Raw genomic sequence first — 16833 nt, 5'->3', positions numbered from 1 at the left:
TAGACGGGACTGAAACAGAACTTCATCAAGACTTAAGACCAACACCACTAAATATTTCAGACACACCATTTCCAATCCTTCCTGGGCTGCTTCTAAAGCATCCTTTCAATACATTCACCTATAACTCTCTTCACGCACTGAGGACCCTCCACCATTCAGCTGGACTTTCAGCCTCCAAACACACATAGAAGCTCAGACAGGATAATTCAACATGCTCTCCTCAAGCTCTTGATTACATAAATGCATCACTGCAATTTTTGACCTTAGTCCAAAGCCTTGATGAATGAATAGGTATGAAAGCATAACTGCTGAAAGAGTGTTGCAAAGCCCATTTAATAACTGTCTTTATTTCTGCAGACAGTCTTGCATCTTAGATATCTATATATGCATGATGGTGTTAAAGATGTCCATGTTTAAACTGCACTGACAGACTGCATCAAAAAGTAAAATTCAACATGTAGCGAACAGACACTTAATTTATGAATTTGACCTGTGATTTTACTTTAATTTTTAACTTGGCACGTCCTAAGAATCCTTGGAAACACAATCTTTTTCAGAAAACTACTATCATACCAAGAAGAAAATGAGAAAAATGAACAATTGGAGGAGTCGTTCATGATAAACCTGCAGAGACTCTGCAGCTCCCCTCGGCTTCATTGATAAGCTCTTCATATTTACTTTGGTTTACAGATGGGTGTGAACCATTCTAATACTGGTATCTGGTGCCAATACTCAAGCAATTTATTTATTGCATATCAGACTGATGCTACAGTCCCACGTGCCACCCTGAAGTCTGATCATTCAGCTCCAACAGCACAATCATCAGAGGAGGCTGAATCAATGAGGAAGTGTGCAATCCTGGCTAACCACTAACTTTAAAGTTCGAAAAAAAAACCCTGTAATTCCATTTGTTAGGCTGGATTATGTCTATTTATGGGTCAATAAAGTCAGATTGGATCAGCATCAGCCTTCTAATGGCTTCTCAGCAGCTAAAGAAAAGGTACATATGATAAATGTTAAAATGTGACTTCAACAATTATGCAAAAATATAAGAGAAGAGGAGATAGCCCATTCCGCAAGAGCAATGTCGGGTAAAAAACCACAAACTAGATAGACCGTATATCGAAGCTTCACACCTCACTGGTGTGTTTTTATCAGTGAACTTGACCTTTGACCTCCAAAAAATTTTCAGGTCATGTTTCAGGTAGTTCAGTGGATGTTTGTGTTGAATTTGATGAAATTCCCTCAAGTTAGTCCAGAGATATGGCCTTAACAAGAATGGGATGGATATCAGTCAAAATGAATGAACAGTGTTGACACACAGTGTTGTAGTACAGCACGTGTTTTAGTACAGCCCATGTAGTAGTACTGCCAGTGTTGTAGTACAGAATGTGTTTTAGTACAGCATGTGTTTTAGTACAGCCCATGTTGTCGTACAGCCCATGTTGTAGTACAGGCTGTGTTGTAGTACAGCATGTGTTGTAGTACAGGCTGAGTTGTAGTACAGCCTGTGTTGTAGTACAGCCCATGTTTTAGTACAGTCCATGTTGTAGTACAGCATGCGTTGTAGTACAGCATGTTTTGTAGTACAGCCTGTGTTGTAGTACAGCCCGTGTTGTAGTACAGTATGTGTTGTAGTACAGCATGTGTTGTAGTACAGCATGTGTTGTAGCACCGCATGTGTCGTAGTACAGTATGCGTTGTAGTACAGCATGTGTAGTAGTACAGCATGTGTTGTAGTACAGCATGTGTTGTAGTAAAGCCCATGTTGTAGTACTGCCAGTGTTGTAGTACAGAATGTGTTTTAGTACAGCCCGTGTTGTAGTGCAGCATGTGTTGGAGTACAGGCTGTGTTGTAGTACAGCATGTGTTGTAGTACAACCTGAGTTGTAATACAGCCTGTGTTGTAGTACAGGCTGAGTTGTAGTACAGCCTGTGTTGTAGTACAGCATGTGTTGTAGTGCAGCATGTGTTTCAGTACAGCCCATGTTGTAGTACAGCCTGTGTTGTAGTACAGCCCATGTTTTAGTACAGTCCATGTTGTAGTACAGTATGCGTTGTAGTACAGCCTGTGCTGTAGTACAGCATGCGTTGTAGTACAGCCCGTGTTGTAGTACAGTATGTGTTGTAGTACAGCATGTGTTGTAGTACAGCATGCGTTGTAGTAAAGCCTGTGTTGTAGTACAGCATGTTTTGTAGTAAAGCCTGTGTTGTAGTACAGCATGTTTTGTAGTACAGCATGCGTTGTAGTACAGCTCATGTTGGCATGAAGCAGCGCTGACTCTCAGGTGAGCAGGAGCTGAGCACCCTGCTGCTGCTGCTGCTGCTGGCCTCCAACACACAAACAGAAACAGGAGCATGAAACAGGCATGGAGGGAGGGACGGCCAGGAGAATCATGAATGATAAACAAACACAAACACAGACATCAAGTCACTGAAGCTGTGTGTGGAAGCCACGTGAGGCAGCCCACCCTATAGAGAAAGCAGCAGCTGGTGTGTACACTAACAGCCCTACAGGGGCTGCGGCCTCTGTAGCCCCTACTAAGGAGATGCAGAGAGGGGAGCTACAAGGGCTGGGTGATGGAGGGGGATGCTAGGGGCTAAATGGGGTGAGCAGTTAAGCCTTGTTGGTTACAGTATTGGAAGGAAATGCAGGAGATGGGAGGGGCCATCTTTAAGTGAAACAAAAGTAATCAGTGTAGCTCTATGGGCTGAAATCATGTTAAAGTTATACACAACCTAGAATGATCAATCGTGTCTCCTGATAAACAAAGAAATCATGTGCATATAACTATTTCTTTGTTTTTTTTAAAGAGAGATTCCTTCTATAACTCTAGCCTGACCCCTGGCCACCGGTAAAGGGCGCCAACGTTTAACTTGATGAGTGCAACATGAGGTCAAAACTACAGGGGAAATAAGGGCCATTCAGGTTGTGATACACTGCTCTTCTCCTTTACACTTCTTAAGGATAAAACCTAATCAAAACCTAAGCATAGGTATCCAACATTTCCTTTTCAAATACAATTTTATATCAGATTTTTCATCGCAGCTAAAAGTTATTTGCAATAATATAAGAATAATAATTTATAAGGAAACAACTGGCGGAACTGTCAACAAATTACATGAAATCAAGACACCTGGTAAATGCCTTGCTGCCCAGGTGGAAGCTGAACGATGACCAACACACCGCTGGCTACTAAATATCAGTTTCTCCTTATTCAATAAATTTCAGTGTTCATGTAAAACAATCTCAGGGCGAGGTGTGAGAGAGCAGAGTGGTACGGGCTGCAAAATGCCACTAAACCAGCAGGGCTACGTCTTGATGGCCTCACCAGGGTCTAAGCTGCAGGGGCGGTACGATGCTGCGGGAATCAGCTGAGCAGCTGGACCTAATATTAATAAGAACCATGAAAGATTTTCAGTTCATCTCTATTTGGAGGACTATCTACTGATATCTGCCATTTAGAAATTAACATCAACTGTCCGGATTTCATTTTGTGCCTTCTTTGGAACTTGCTCACGAAAATCTAAAAGTGGACAGCAAGTCCTCAGCAACTCTGGGGACTGACAAATACCTCAGTTGTTCATCCACACAGTAGATAATACCACGTTATACTAACTGTTTTGGTTTTTTGCTTCTGATTAATCTCTAAGCTTGTTTTATAGATCCAATTCAAACTAGAAGGGCGCGCTCTGGACTCCATATATCTGCCAGTCATGATCAGTTCATATCAGGATCATGAATCTGGATGGGTTTTTTCTTGACCTGCCCGGCTCCACTTGTCCACCAAGTGCCATGGAAGTCAGGTTGGTGGTGTTTGTAAAACCCTGCTGACTGACAGACACACAACTCAACTCTGGTGAAAACATCAAAGGTAACGAAACAAAGGAAAAGTCCAACGGTGACTCTGTAAAACATGAAATTCGACATTTCCTCTCTCAAAGCTTCTATGTGATCCGCATGAGCATTGTGTATAAGCGCCTTTGTGTGCCTCTACCGCCATTCATTGCACTGGTCCACCATCTTGAGTTATCTTCTTTATCTCTCTCCCCCTTACCCGCTGCCCCCCCCCCCCCCTCTCCATTTCAATATTGAAGAGAGTTTTATTAAGGGCTAGACTCCGGTGTGCTGAGGCGCTCTCAGTAATTTTCCTACAAAGTGCTTTAATCCATCACACGGCCAACATGTGGCCTTTGCAGCTATACATCATCTCAGCCCAGAGAGATGGGGGTGGAGGGGGGGGGGGTAGTAGTCACACAGCTTCTGCCTCCACTTCCTTCTTCCTCAGCCTTCATTTCCCACCACAGTTCCCCCATCTGTGAGGGAAACAACATCTACTCCACAGTGAGGTCCTCCCTCTCTAGATTCCTCCATTTACAAATGAGAGTGAGAGAGGATGGGGGCTGTGTGTGTGTGTGTGTGTGTGTGTGTGTGTGTGTGTGTGTGTGTGTGTGTGTGTGTGTGTGTGTGCGTGCGTGTGTGTGTGAGTGAGTGCGCAGGGGGCGGAGAACGGTAAGCAAAGAGAGAGAGCAAAAATGAAAGAGATGGAGATAGGCATGAGTGAATGAGTGAGTGAAGGAGCGTGCGAGGCTGAGAGAGAGAAAGAAAGAGATAAGGTAAATGGAGAAAAGCTCACTGGAATGAATGAAATTGGGGACAAAAGTGGCTGATAGAAAGCCAGTGCTTGTGTGTGTGTGTGTGTGTGTGTGTGTGTGTGTGTGTGTGTGTGTGTGTGTGTGTGTGTGTGTGTGTGTGTTTTATGCCCAAGGTGTGTGCAAGTTGCATGAGGAAATAGAAAGAGGCAGAGGAGTGGAGAAAAAAAAAAGGGGGGGGGGTTCATTTCCCAACATGCAGCTGGTGCAGTGTTGCCCTCTGTGTTGCCCCCGGCCAACACCTGCCTCCATTTCAGTCTCTCCGCCCTCCATGCGCTGAGAAGCAGCAGTGAACTCTGGGCCCCCTGACTAATGGAATGGGCCCTCGCTTCCAACCATTAGAGGATTGGTGTCCCTTTTTGCGCCCCTGGGTGCCCTACAGAAAAGAAAAGGAGAGGAAGGAGCGAAGGAAAAGATGTGCCACATTGGCCTTTTTCTATTGTCACACACATTCTACAGACACACACATACACACACACACACACACACACACACACTCACAAACACGCACCTGGTCAGAACATAGGAGCCTGAGTGATCCAGCAGGAGTAAGGCTTGACATAGCTTAGCATCTGACTGAGGCCATTTCAGAGAGGATATTAGACATCTGACTGCGGGGCAGACATACCAGGTTTGAGAGAAGGAGCCCTGTGAATGTGTACAGTGGCGGCGGCGGCGGCAGCCCCGGCTGATCGTGCTGCATTTGATTGTGATTTCATTTAGCGGGTAAATCTACCTCAATTACATCTGCTTTACTCAGATGGAAAACACACCTCCGATGTATAAAGGGAGGGGGAGGGGGGAGGTGGTGGTGTTGTAGCGTGGAGCGGGTTGGGGATTGAATCTCTCGATGAGCTGATAGCGCGCCTGCAGACAGCGAGCCAAGCTGTGCGCCGGTAATGTTATGCTAATGATATGGTAATGATATGGTAATCTGCCAGCAGTATTCCACCTCACAGGAGAAAAGGGGGATCTGGGAGGACTTTCACCATTGGTTGAAGACCAGAGACTATGATGTCAGAGTTCAAGACAAAAACCCTGCGCGCACACACACACACATACACATTTACACTTAATTCAACAGGAAGTGATCTCAGCAAAAATAAAGACAATGTTGCACATAAACCTAATCTGGCTCTAATCGGATTTGTAAAGGCAAGCAAGAAATAACACTGTAAACAATGCAGTGTGATGTGATACAATTTAAATCTAGGTTGCTGAAACTTTTACATTATCTTTTTTAAATCAGTGTATAATATCAGCTGTTGTTCTGTGGTGGCATAAAAGTGAAACTCAAAATCATCTATTTAAGAGCCGCTTGTTTTCCTTTGTCATTGTTTGTGACACCCGGCACCTGTAATGGCTGCCATTACCTGCCTAGTCAGAGCGCCACATTCTCTGTAATGATTGCAGTACACCAGCGCAGCCTTGATGGGGGATGAGTCCCAAAAGGAAGTGCTTACTGGGTGCACAGCTTTTTGGGGGTTTCCTTGTTCGAATAGTGCCGCGCTACATTTCCCTGGCATACATGTGGAGTCCAAAACTGTGCTTCATTTAGACGTGAAGCAAACTTTGGATGAGTCAGTGAAAGAATGTGATGTGTTTCCATCAAGTGGTTTTGAGCAAATAAAATTGGCTCTGTAATGACACCAGAAGATGGCGATATAAACAACCCCGCGTGAGGCTGCGACAGCAGCAGACAGGAGAAGAGTCGACTTCCATCACTGAAAAATGGGGAGCGTTTTTGAGGAATTCATGACCTTCAGTTGGACAAGTTGTAAGTCATGTTAAATACCAGCTCATGTTGGACATGTGACTGCGGTCAAGAGATGGAAAAAAAGTGTGAGAATGTTTGTGAAGACAAAGAAAGTCACGTGAGAAAAAGATTGAGTTTATTCAAATAAGGGGTTCCCATCGCCGTTTTTGTGCTTTTACTCTTTTTTGTAAAGGACAAAAAAAAAAAAAAACATCTCATATAAGAGAGGCTTTTCTCAAATTTCTTTTCTTACACGACACCTCAAAATGCACACCAAAATATGTTGAAGGGAAAAGTGTTTATGACGCCTTCAAAAACAATAAAGCCTGACTGGAAAGGTTTGAGCGGCACCTGCAAAAAGCAACTGCAATGCATAACTGTGCATCTGTCCATGTGGTACAAAAACATCATCTTGGGTATTTTTGCTTTGTTTTTCCTTGTTTTTGTTTTTTTTACAGTTGCAAAATGGATATGTCATGTCTGCACAATGCGGAGACGTGATGACATTTTCCTGGATGCTGTACACTTAATCAAAGAAACCAACAATATGTGGAGTGCCAGCCCGAAGACATTTGATTCCCATTCCACTCATGCGGCATTACCACTGGAATGCCACCAGACATCACAATCCCTCCAAGCTGGTGTTCGGCATGTCAGAGTTTTCATTCAAAAAAAAAAAAAAAAAATCACAGCAATTTGTGAGGCGCCAGCTCCCTGTTGATGTTCACAGTATTGTCGGTATGTGTGGCACAACTCACAGGTGATGCAGTTAAAATAGGTTTGGTCTGACAAAGGCAGTTCATTGTCTGTGACATTTAGTGTCAACCTCTGGCAACAGACAGGTAAAAGAGGCCAGTCAGCAGACGGCACCTGGGGGATTTTTGAGGTGGAGGTTGTCTGAAGCTCTTCTCCGGATAGAATGTTGCTAGGATAGACACCCAACGAACTAACAGCGCATAAGTAACTACGCAGGCTAACTCCACAGTGTTGTATCAATGATTCTCACACGCTAGATGATGGATGTGTCCTTCTCAAGAGCAAAACCAGAACCGAAAATAACTGCATGCATGTGTTCCTCATCATAAATGCAGTGTGATTCATATATGTGGGTGAATGTATATGGTCTATTGTTATTACATGTGCTTGCTGCATCGAGGGACTCTTGCTGGCATACAAAAAGAGCACAGGACAATGCAGGAAAAGGCAGAGGTGTTTGTGTGCATACATTAGGGACAATGTGCGAGAGACTGGAAGAGAGGAAGACAGAGACAGGGATGGACTGACCAATACACTTCTGGTAAAGGTCAAAGTGATGTTTTATTCATGATTCCAGCAGCAGCAGCAGCAGCAGCAGCAGCAGCAGTGCCAGGGCCAAGGTTGAAATGAGCTCGCATTCCCCGTTCCCCAGAGCCAGCGCTGTACGCAGCCTCACCCCAGGCCGGCAGACACTGCCACTGACTTATCAATAATGACGAGGGCACACACCCCTCCGATATCACTCATCAATAACTTCAAATCGCTATATTTGATGATCTGTCGTGAGCTAAATCAATAGAAGAATGTACACCTGCCCCTAATAGACAGAGAGCACAACACCTCAAATGGATGAGGTGAAACATCAATGGAACCACAGCTTGTCCCTGATGGAGGCTGTCAGTGTGACGTGGCATTCTTCGCTCACAAGATTCCATCTACAAAAGCATGGGAAAGATAACTCAACATTAAAATGATAGAGATCTGCTCACTTGCCTCATGTCTGTTGTCTGGAAGCATTTTATAGATGGTCCTTAGAGGATTAAAGGTCAGACATTTTCACTTATTAATCTACAGTATCTGGTAATTAACCAGCCCAGGTTTTGGAGCCTCTCTCGATAACTCCAGCCTGACATACACAGCATTTTTTAGGCCAATGCTAAAACCAATATCAGGGAGTAAAATATTATGACAGATATATTGGCTGATATTATGTAAAAGTATAAATTGTACCAACAGCAAATACTTAGAAGTAATCATCATACAAAAGGGACAAACCTAAATCTGCTGTGCACCACCTAGGAAGTCTTTTAAAATGTTACACAATAGATCAGATTACACTGATAACTCAGTTTATAAACTGAGTGAAAAACGACTGATTTCATTCAGTCGTTTTTCACTCTGAACAATTGGAGGAATATTTGCAAACTTGCACAGATGCACAGTATTACTGCACACACTGACATATAGCTGTATAAGCAATGTGGATATGATTTTTATCACAATATGTTATAACATGATATTAAGACTAGAAAATCAATAAGAAGATTATATATATATATATATATATATATACACACACATATATATACATAAACATACATATATTTTTTCTTTAAATATCAAAATCCAAATGCACAATGACACAATGCTGTCACTGAAGCTAATGCTAACTCGTCAAAGCTCATGTCATCACATGATAATTTTGAATAGTCTTATTTGCCTGTAAACAAGTATATACTACTGATCATATTTGACACTTAGGATATTTGTCTCAAACTTTTCGTATCCATGCACATCGGCCAATGAAAATAAAATCACCGTACCACTTTGTTTAATATGGAAATCCCTTAAGTACCCAAAACAAAAGCAGAGCAAAGATGGATGTCACCTCATGAGGGCTCTTATGTCTTTTAAAACGTTTTCACTGTGAATCGTTTGTGCAAGAGAATTAGATGTTTATTACAGAATGTGTTCCATCCCAGAAACTTTTCTTTCATTTCTTACCAAAACAATCACAACTCCAAACCAGGAACAGCTCACAGTCAATATTTGTCAGAGCAACCAAAATTTTAGTGGGAGCTGACACACTGTGATTCAACAAGCTTACAAATACTGATGTCACATCTGGTCTTGCCGACAAACAAGAAGATTTCAGCATGACAGACTGAGACTCCAACCACGGACTGGAGCCTATTCCACATCTCCCTGTTCATACAAAAGTGCTCCCCTCCATGCGTGAGGGCACGTGCGTGTGGTTCTGAGTGCACGGATGTCTTTTTTTTATGTGTGTCACTTTGTGTGGACGGGCGTCTCTCTGTGTTGTGCTTTGATCAGATATGAAATATTCAGATGCTGCTGTAATTCAATGAAAGTCAGATATTCTCAAATTGGAAATAGAAGTCAGCACTTTGGCAGGTCTCAGAAGGAAAAAAAGCTCTCCGTAACTGGATTTATCAAATGTAAAGTGGAGGCTCATAAGTAGAGGTAATAACAGGGATTTTAAACATGCACTGACCCGTTCTATGAACTCCAGTCCATGCTGCTTGGTTAGAGCTCTGCCAGCTTTGATATCGCCGTCCATATCCACTGGCGGTTGGTCCCATGACGCCCCTCTGTGGTCATTAGTTTGCTCTGCAGCAGGCAGCCAAGCACCAGCCCCAGCACCGCTCTGAACATGGAGCCTTGAAAAGGAAAGATCGACTCTCATCACTCTCAGTCTCTGTTATTCTTACTTATTGTTTTGCAGTCGGGTGACTTGTTCTTAGAATCTAAGAAAATAGCAAATATTTAGTCCAGCATGCTTAAATTGAACTAAAAAACTTGCGTTGTAAATATCTTTATCAGAAAAGTGCAAACACCTACGATTTTACCATTTCCATAACACTTCAAATACCATCTCACTGCACAATTGAGTTTATGCAGTGTGGGATCCAGCATCTCATCGCAGAGTATTGAACATTGGCAATTGTAAACAATTTGCCCACAGCCACCTCCTCTGTACTTGTGCATGAAATCCACAGTGGCTGCCACCTACAGCATGTGAACCACCCACCTGTAGCCACAGAGTGAAACGTCCAACTTTCACCCAGTGCGATGAAAGCTAGAACTCTGGCATCAGGGGCCCCGAGCGAGACAACACGCTCTCTCCAGTTCCCAACCCACACGTTTAATCTCCTGGCCTTGATGCAAATGCTTCTGAGAGCAGAAAAACAGCAGTGCTCTCATTGTGTGAACTAACTTGCCTCTTTAAGCAAAACAGGAACTTTATCAGTCTTTCTTTATGTCTGCACTTTCCTGTGAACAGCTCATGATGGTGGAACAAAAAGTTGTCACTTCACTCCTGTAAGTACCAAGGTATCAAGTCAACAAACAGAGAAGTTTAGTGCTCAATATTCTATATACACTTGTTTTTTTTTCTTCTCACTTTCAGTGTAGGCAAGCAGTGCCTCAAAGATTTGCTCTGTGTGCTTAAAGATTTTACTGTTAGTGAGCATTTATTCTTTGACAAGATAATCCATCTCTTGCACAGGTGCAGAACACGAAGATGCAATGAGATGTTTCTCATGATGAGGTCAATGAAAGGTCACCCCAAATCCTTCAGATGTGTCACACATTTGTAACGCCATAGATGTCACAAGTCCACAGAGACAAGGCTATTTGAATGTGAATTCACCAAATCACTACCGCCTTAAATGGCGCTTCGTTAAATCACGAAACCGCAGAAGACGGTGTGCCACCACAGCCAATTAACAGGAGGCTTGCAGAGAATGTGTGCGGCCACGCAACATCAGCTGGCAACCACCTGAGAGAAGCTGGTGTACACCTCCCGTCCCAGCTGAGGTCTTGACCAGGTCTGACGTAGCCCCCTGTCCAAAAGAAAGGTCTGGCTCCACTCGTCATCATCTCGCTACAGCAGAAAAAAAAAGGCTCTGGGTTCATTGTATTTCAGTCAGCCTATCGCAATCATTTTGGGCAGCGCTATGCACTGGGATGCAGGGATGGTGACCTTGCAAAAATAACATCGGGGAATAACTGCAATCTATTCTGCAGCCTTGTTTATATCACCGTATATTCTTCCGCTATTTACTAAAAGAACTGAATCGACGCGACCTGTTTTACAATCCAGATCTTCAGCATGTTCAGCATGTACGGCGCTACGAGCTCGCTAGCTCAGAGTTTGTCGCTGTTCCATGGAGTGAGAGGGACGGTCGCGCCTGACTGAGCTTCTACCTCCAGACTTCTTCCGCTAAGTCAGTGTAGCCTTGACCTGATTTCTAGGAACAGACTTGGTGTTAGGCACATATTCAGAATCACACTCCAGTGTGTGAACACCGACCACACCTGTCCTGCAATGACAACTATCAGTGTTTCAGAAGACATTTTTTGAGTCAAGTTACTGGGGTTTGCTGCGTGTTTATTCCTTTTGCTGCCATTGTTGGTTACAATTTTTGAACCATTCAATATTTATAAACAGTAAATGCTGCATTTATATATTTGTTTAGCGTATATGTAGCGAAAAATTAATGGGAACCCCCCCCCCATAATTGATGATAAATAGAAAGGGGGTCACTAAATGGCCTATGAAAAGATGAGAATCTTGCAATCAAACACACCGAGCGCCTTTGGATCAACATGACAGTCAACACAGTGTGGAATCTCAAGAGAAGCACTGAAGCTGCTCTGGTGGCCCTAAATATTATCATTAACATCTCTGTGTCAAACCCAGCACGGCCATCAGCCTCCAAATTGTCCATTAAAATAAATTGTCTCTCCCAAACAGATTTACTCAGGGAGGATTTATTGCAGGTCTGTTGTATTAAACTGTGCTGGCTTTGACTGGGTGTACCGAATAAATCGGCAAGTGACTGTATATATTTCACTTGGACTGTATGTTTATCTGACTTCACGTCAAAATCAGAAACAGCCCCTCCTGCAGCTGACCACCGTTTAAAGTCTGCAGCATCTTTCAGCTCCAATCTCTCAAGCAACTGATTGAAATCGATAACCTCACTTGGGGCTCGAGCCCCAGTCAATCCCACTGAGGTGCAGGCCCAGCAGCGTGCACCCACCCAGCAAGGAGTGGGCCTCGGGTAGAGACAAAGTAGACAGTGAGGGAGAGAGGGAGAGAGAGCACATGAGACTGGAGTACAGGAGAGCCACATTGAACAGTGTCAGGGCCTGAGGGCCTACAGGGACGCTGATAAAGTACCTGGACATTTTTATAGACAAACTACTTATTTCCGTCCTCATATCGCTTGGGAAGACTGATAACTTTATATTCCTCTCAGGCAGAGGAATGAAAGGAGGGGGGGCTTTCAGGAGTTTAATTGATCAAACTGTAGCCACAAGGGTTTTTTTTTTTTTTCTTGAGATAAAAGGGACTACCACTCTCCCCCGTACAATACAGAGATCTTTTAGAAAGCAGACCCAATGAAAAAGAAGAATGTAACTCATTATGCAAAGTCATTACAGGCTTCCGACCACACTCCTTAAAGAGGGGAGTTAATGGTGGAATTGTATCGTAAGGATTTCCAGAGGTCAAACTACCACTCATATGATAACATTATTTCAGAGGGTCCAGATTATTGCACCACTTTGAGGTCAAACTTAAAAACTGTGATTATTTTAAATGCGTGACAACAGCAAAGTAAAAGATTACTAGTTTTTGGAGGACACGGTGGGGTACTGGTTTAACAAGCCTGACATCAGCAAAAAAAGAAAAAGGTAAAGGTCATAAATGTTGACCATCCAGTAGAAGATTTAGACAAATTGATGTCCCTCAAACAGGGGCAGCATGGCTCAGAACTAGAGTGGCCATCTAGCAACTGAGGGGTCGCTGGTCCGACCCTCACTTCCCCCGGTTGTCACGACCAGGCTTGGACACTGGACTGTTTCAATGAAAGCTTTAATGAAGGTTTCCAGGCGACTCCAAGTTCAAGGAAGAGAATACAGGCTATGGCCCTATCTTATAGGATCGCCCCTCGTCCCATACGGGAAGCGGCATGGCTATGAAAAATACCACAAATAAAAATGACTCCACTAAAAGGAGGAATAAACACAATAGGCTATTGAAGGTTAATCGATAAATGAAAATGACTCCAGCTACGGAGGAAACAAGAATTCGGAAATAAAAAGCATAAACAACAAAAACACTCCTAAATAACAGGAGGCACTAAGTTCTGTAAAGGTAAGGAAGGAAAAGATCACTCCTTGCAGAGGAAACAAAAAGCTATGAAAACGTTAACTAAAGACTGGTCTAAGATTGAAAAACTTACAACAAAAATCTCTCACTTGGAGGAAGGAAAACACAAAACACCAATCAAGGCTGTGGCTGAGGCGCCAACCTGGTCGGTCAAATTACCACATGAGTTGAATAAAGGTCTGATTTAGTTTCCATTTAAATGTTACAACCGTGTCTGAGTGTAAGAGTAAAGAATGTCAATTCTATTAAAGCTGAAAACTTTGTGCCAGACCAGGTGGGAGGCCTACGTCATGAATATTCCTGCTCTCAAGTGCATTGTTTGATTTCAATTTCGATGGAGATGGGACCCCATTGAGATCAATTTGTCCCAGGTCAGGTATCGTGCACACCAGCTCAGACCATGTGGCCCCAGTGCTGCATTATTCTTGACTGAGACACTACCTGCAAATCCCTGGCTGACTACAGCCCTGAGTCTGCTAGAGTTCTGAGCCTGACATCAGCTGCCTACGTGGTCCCTCTATGTGGCCCAGGTCACATTCACACTGCTAACAGAATATGACCACGTGTGACAAAGGCCACCGACTGTAGTTGAAGTGAACCAAGCTCAAAGGACCCTGAACTTAGAACTTTCCACTTGTGACTGGATCACTCAAGACACATATTAATAAAGACTTTAAAATGAGGCCTTAGACCGAGTGGCACTATACACGAAGAGCACACAGAAAAACGGGTTTGTTTGCTGAAGTACCTTCAGGCTCAGGCCCTAATAAATAAACAAGAAGTGAAAGGACGATACGAGACGGGAAGTGGAGGATCTGAATAAGAGGAGACAAAAGGAACAGGATGCAATGAATGAAAAGAAGGGACGAGGAAAACGTAAGCTTCAGCAACAGTACAGAACCTGACAGACTCCACTTGAACTTGAATTGTGACCGATGGTCCCCACTGTATGATGGTATACAGTACTCATGCTGGGTTGGTGGTCAGTGCATTCTGTCATATCTCTTCGCATGTACTCAAACGTACAATTGGTTTCATACTAAAATTTTGTGGAAAAAACTCACATCCTCTTTAAGAACAGCTACTAAAGCTTTGCTCACCAACAATGTATTAAAAACATTCCACCTGGCATCACACCTTTTGAGTTTGTTTTTTACATTAAAATGGAGTAGGGATTCTCCATACACAGCTGTAATAATACTCACTTTCCATACACAGGTGCATGAAGTGAGGTTCCAAACGCCACCTATGCCAACCTTCCTCCAGTCTAGGACCATACTTGGCCCAAACCAATTAATTGTATTGTGGTCTGTAACTTCTAATGACTGCTCAGTTGTGACACGATCACAGTTAAAAATCGGTCCCCACACATCCAAAAGTACTCCATTTCATTGTGTTGCTCCAGGACCACTATGCCACACGCGCGTACACACCAACAAGGTAACAACAATATCATAATGCTATACAGCATAGAACATTTTTTCTGATTTTGTAACCTAACTACCAATTAAATAAGCCATCACTGCATTTAAAGACACTTATGAATATTAACAATAACAATTTTCTTTTGGCTATTAAAGCGATTCTTTGCCCAAAAACTGTATTCGTGCCTTTTAAAGACTCTTAAATTTGTGTCTTCAAGTCAAAAAGGCCATTTTTTTTCTCCCCTTCCTGAGTTACTTTTTCATGAACTCATGACTCCAGAACGCAGAAGGAGCCAGTCACTATTGTATTTGGCTTGAAGCTTAAAGCAACTGACTGCTTACACAACAACGTCAAAACCCACCAAAATGTGTGTTTACAGAATCTCAGGGACACTCAACTCCATAATGGGTCCAGTTCAGCACGACCATCAATGAACATCAGTGAGGACTGCTGAGCGTGATTGGTTGCTCCTGGCGCTAACATGAACAAACACTGAACCGGAAGGTTCGAGGTTACCGAGAATACAGCTGGGTAAAGAGGTGTGGACAATACAGGCTGATGTAATCGACAATTTGTAAACTGACATTTTTGGCCACTTATTTGCCGCTGTTTGCAATCATTCACCAATAGCTTCAAGCTAAGTATATACTGTACGTGGCTGGCTCCTTCTGCAATCTGGGGTCAAAAAGAAGCAATGCAGGAGAAAACAAACATTTATGAGCTCAAAAATATATTTGAGTTTTTAAAATGCAAAAAAAACAAAACTATTTTGGGGGGTAAAGTATTGCTTTAATGAGAGTTCTAGTACACCAGTGATTAGTAAATTTACATATGAATCTCATTTTATCAGCCAAGCCGATCCAGTCCCAGGTTAATTCACTTGTCTGGCTGTTATACCAGAGCTGCCTTGGACACACTGATACAAGTGTCACACATTTCGAATTTGCACAGTGACTCTTTGAGAGAAATCATTACCTACGTGTTTAGTTGCACCTGTGCACCAGTCTGACCAAGGAACTACTCCCCTGTGGGGGTATTTAGGTGCTTGTAGTCTTTTTTGCCAGTATTACCAATAAGAAGACTATTACAGATTTAAAAAAAAAAAAAAATTCTAAGTGCATTCCTCTGAATTGCAGTGTTACTTCACCACCAAAAGACCAGTGCAGCGATGCCTGGAATCATCTGATGGGAGGGGGAGATGAAGCAAGTTCCAATCTCACTCCCTCCGTCAACTACACAGTATTGAGCGCATTGAATGGGTTTGTAGGATGGAAGAGAAAAGGAACACTTACCTTCCCATGTATGCGACAGAACTGCCTGTTGTTGAGCAGAACGGGAGCTAGATGTATCGTTAAAGGGGGGGAAAAAAATCTCTGGACACGGCGTCGCGTTTTGTCTCTCCTGGTAATAAAACGAGCGAACAAGAGCGTTTATCTCTTAATTAGACAAGTTAATCCTGAAGAAAACACGAACTGTAAATCGGCAATATGAGCACATCCACGGCGTGTAGATGTGGAGGGTTTTTGTTAAGATGTGTGAATGCATTAGAATGCATAAAATGCTGTGAAGGCGAGGGGGACTGTTGGGAGAAAGATCTGCATATGGAAATTAGGGTTAGCATGCATAAATTCTATATAGACGTCTGCATTATTTTGTGTCAATTTTGGCACAACACCCGCAGTTAAGGGCAGACATGGTGGCTGCTGTTTAAGACGTTATGGTTCGCTGACTCACTGCAAAAAATAAGACGTTTTTAGAGGCAATGACATGAGATGAGTTTATGCTAAATGTGCTTAAATACTAATAATACTAACATTTTTCCAAACATGTGGGTCTTCTCCCATATACCACAGGAAACAGACTATGTATAGAAGTTATTGTTGCGCAGGGGACGTTCAACTTACTCTAAGAAACTATTTACGACACTACCAAACGAACGACTGATCAAACTGCAAGAATAATGCGACGAAGGAAGTTAAGGAAGTTAAACATCTTGATGTTTCGAAAAAAAAATCACTAGAGCTACGCCCACTCTGTAACT

The 16833-nt window shown here is 42.9% G+C and overlaps 1 long non-coding RNA gene across 1 annotated transcript; it reads right to left on the bottom strand.

The window, feature by feature from the left end:
• Positions 1–7786: 7786 nt before the first annotated feature.
• Positions 7787–16713, bottom strand: LOC147253853 (uncharacterized). Its single transcript, XR_015118439.1, has 4 exons — positions 16607–16713; positions 16085–16193; positions 9681–9846; positions 7787–8100 (listed from the first exon to the last, which is right to left on the bottom strand). It is a non-coding gene; the product is annotated as an uncharacterized LOC147253853 (long non-coding RNA).
• Between the last annotated feature and the right edge of the window lie 120 nt (positions 16714–16833).

The sequence above is a fragment of the Aulostomus chinensis genome, chromosome 11 (genome assembly GCF_037954235.1).
Source record: "Aulostomus chinensis isolate RoL2024-O1b breed Wild chromosome 11, RoL_Achi_v1.0, whole genome shotgun sequence".
NCBI classification, from domain to species: Eukaryota; Metazoa; Chordata; class Actinopteri; order Syngnathiformes; family Aulostomidae; genus Aulostomus; species Aulostomus chinensis.
This window is presented reverse-complemented; position numbering and strand designations above follow the sequence as displayed.